Below are 3,769 nucleotides of genomic sequence, written 5' to 3'. Positions count from 1 at the left end.
GTGACTTCTGGACCTCTTTTAGGAGATTAGATGGTATAGGGTCTAAAATACAGTATTGTTCAAAATAATAGCAGTACAATGTGACTAACCAGAATAATCAAGGTTTTTCGTATATTTTTTTATTGCTACGTGGCAAACAAGTTACCAGTAGGTTCAGTAGATTCTCAGAAAACAAATGAGACCCAGCATTCATGATATGCACGCTCTTAAGGCTGTGCAATTGGGCAATTAGTTGAATTAGTTGAAAGGGGTGTGTTCAAAAAAATAGCAGTGTGACATTCAATCACTGAGGTCATCAATTTTGTGAAGAAACAGGTGTGAATCAGGTGGCCCCTATTTAAGGATGAAGCCAACACTTGTTGAACATGCATTTGAAAGCTGAGGAAAATGGGTCGTTCAAGACATTGTTCAGAAGAACAGCGTACTTTGATTAAAAAGTTGATTAGAGAGGGGAAAACCTATAAAGAGGTGCAAAAAATGATAGGCTGTTCAGCTAAAATGATCTCCAATGCCTTAAAATGGAGAGCAAAACCAGAGAGACGTGGAAGAAAACGGAAGACAACCATCAAAATGGATAGAAGAATAACCAGAATGGCAAAAGCTCAGCCAATGATCACCTCCAGGATGATCAAAGACAGTCTGGAGTTACCTGTAAGTACTGTGACAGTTAGAAGACGTCTGTGTGAAGCTAATCTATTTTCAAGAATCCCCCGCAAAGTCCCTCTCTTAAAAAAAAGGCATGTGCAGAAGAGGTTACAATTTGCCAAAGAACACATCAACTGGCCTAAAGAGAAATGGAGGAACATTTTGTGGACTGATGAGAGTAAAATTGTTATTTTTGGGTCCAAGGGCCACAGGCAGTTTGTGAGACGACCCCCAAACTCTGAATTCAAGCCACAGTACACAGTGAAGACAGTGAAGCATGGAGGTGCAAGCATCATGATATGGGCATGTTTCTCCTACTATGGTGTTGGGCCTATTTATCGCATACCAGGGATCATGGATCAGTTTGCATATGTTAAAATACTTGAAGAGGTCATGTTGCCCTATGCTGAAGAGGACATGCCCTTGAAATGGTTGTTTCAACAAGACAATGACCCAAAACACACTAGTAAACGGGCAAAGTCTTGGTTCCAAACCAACAAAATTAATGTTATAGAGTGGCCAGCCCAATCTCCAGACCTTAATCCAATTGAGAACTTGTGGGGTGATATCAAAAATGCTGTTTCTGAAGCAAAACCAAGAAATGTGAATGAATTGTGGAATGTTGTTAAAGAATCATGGAGTGGAATAACAGCTGAGAGGTGCCACAAGTTGGTTGACTCCATGCCACACAGATGTCAAGCAGTTTTAAAAAACTGTGGTCATACAACTAAATATTAGTTTAGTGATTCACAGGATTGCTAAATCCCAGAAAAAAAAAAAATGTTTGTACAAAATAGTTTTGAGTTTGTACAGTCAAAGGTAGACACTGCTATTTTTTTGAACACAGCCCTTTCAACTAATTGCCCAATTGCACAGCCTTAAGAGCGTGCATATCATGAATGCTGGGTCTTGTTTGTTTTCTGACAATCTACTGAACCTACTGGTAACTTGTTTGCCACGTAGCAATAAAAAATATACTAAAAACCTTGATTATTCTGGTTAGTCACATTGTACTGCTATTATTTTGAACAATACTGTACATGTTGTTGGTTTAGATGATTTAACAAGTTTATACAATTCTTCCTCTCCTATAGTAGAGAATGAGTGGAAATGTTCCTCAGGGGGTCTATAGTGCACTGTCTGATGTGATACTGTAGCTGACGGCTGAATGGTTGCAATTTTATCTCTAATAGTATCGATTGTAGAAGTAAAGTAGTTCATAAAGTCATTACTGCTGTGGTGTTGGGAAATGTCAACACTTGTTGAGGCTTTATTTTTCGTTAATTTAGCCACTGTATTGAATAAATACCTGGGGATATGTTTGTTTTCTTCTAAAAGAGAAGAAAAGTAATCAGATCTAGCAGTTTTTAATGCTTTTCTGTAGGATATGTTACTTTCCCGCCAAGCAATACAAAATACCTCTAGTTTTGTTTTCCTCCAGCTGCGCTCCATTTTTCGGGCTGCTCTCTTTAGGGTGCGAGTATGCTCATTGTACCATGGTGTCAAACTGTTTTCCTTAACCTTCCTTAAGCGTAAAGGAGCAACTGTATTTAAAGTGCTAGAGAAGAGAGAGTCCATAGTTTCTGTTACATCATCAAGTTGTTCTGAGGTTTTGGATATGCTAAGGAATTTGGATACATCAGGAAGATAACTTAAAAAGCAGTCTTTTGTGGTAGAAGTGATGATTCTTCGAAACTTGTAACAAGAAGTAGAATTTACAATTTTGGCTATACGAAGTTTGCACAGAACTAAATAATGATCTGAGATATCATCACTTGGCTGAATAATTTCAACACTATCAACATCAATTCCATGTGACAGTATTAAATATAGAGTATGATTTCGACAATGAGTAGGTCCTGAAACATGTTGTCTAACACCAATAGAGTTCAGAATGTCTATAAATGCTGATCCCAATGCATCTTTTTCATTATCGACATGGATATTAAAATCACCAACTATTAAAACTTTATCTGCAGAGTATGCTACAATATGTAAGGATTAATTGACGATGGGCCGTTGAATTATTAGAAAAATATTGCACACATTATTTTTCTAATAATTTTATGGGCTGGAGTCAATTATTCCGCTTATACTACGGTTACCACACCTCAAGACATCGATTCGATGATTTATTTAAAGGGATTCGTCCGGTTTTTGTACTTAAATCGCTATTGTGAGTAGGACTATTTCTTCTGCATTTCATCGAATGCCTCTTTTACTAGTACCAAAACATCGTTTTAAAGCTGGTAATGGAGGCTTGAGCTGTTGATAGCATTCTAATGCAGTTATTAATTAAGTTATTAGAAAGAAAACGACAGAAAGAGAGAGAAAGAAAGAAAGAGAGAGAGCAAGAGAGAGAGAGCTTGTGTGAATTAGGCTAATGTACCTCTATGCGTTTCTAAACACTCTTCTGCTGCACCGTCTCTAAATTGCGCTGTTATTACATCGCTTGTGAGAAATGACATGTCAAGTCAAGTCAAGTCAACCTTTATTTATATAGCATGTTTAAAAACAACAGAGGTTGGGCCAAAGTGCTTTACAAATGAATAACATTTTTAAAAACAGTAAAAAAACACATAATTCTATCAACATCAACACATAATTTATAATCTATTCAAAGGCTACAGAGAACAGATATGTCTTCAAGGACGACTTAAAAATGGCTAAAGATGAAGATGACCTCACATAGAGAGGAAGACTATTCCACAATTTCGGACCCCTCACCGAAAAAGCGTGGTCACCCTTAGATTTATAGCGGCAGCGAGGAACCGTCAGTAACAGTTGGTCAGAGGACCTTAGTGCTCTAGTCGGAGAGTAAGGATTTAAAAGATCACTGATGTACTTGGGAGCAAGTCCAGATAATGCTTTGTAAACAAACATCAAAATTTTGAAATCCACCCTAAATTTGACCGGGAGCCAGTGCAAGTTTCTCAGAGCTGGGGTAATGTGATCGCTTTTCCTTAATCCAAGTAACAGTCTGGATGCAGCATTCTGAACAAGTTGTAAACAAGATAATGCATTTTGGGGCAAGCCACTGTACAGTGAATTACAATAATCTAACCTGGATGTAATAAATGAATGGATTACAATTTCCAAGTTAGAAGGGGAAAGCAAAGATTTA

Source organism: Carassius gibelio, chromosome A11, assembly GCF_023724105.1.
Source record: "Carassius gibelio isolate Cgi1373 ecotype wild population from Czech Republic chromosome A11, carGib1.2-hapl.c, whole genome shotgun sequence".
NCBI classification, from domain to species: Eukaryota; Metazoa; Chordata; class Actinopteri; order Cypriniformes; family Cyprinidae; genus Carassius; species Carassius gibelio.
Note: the sequence above shows the minus strand (reverse complement) of the source record.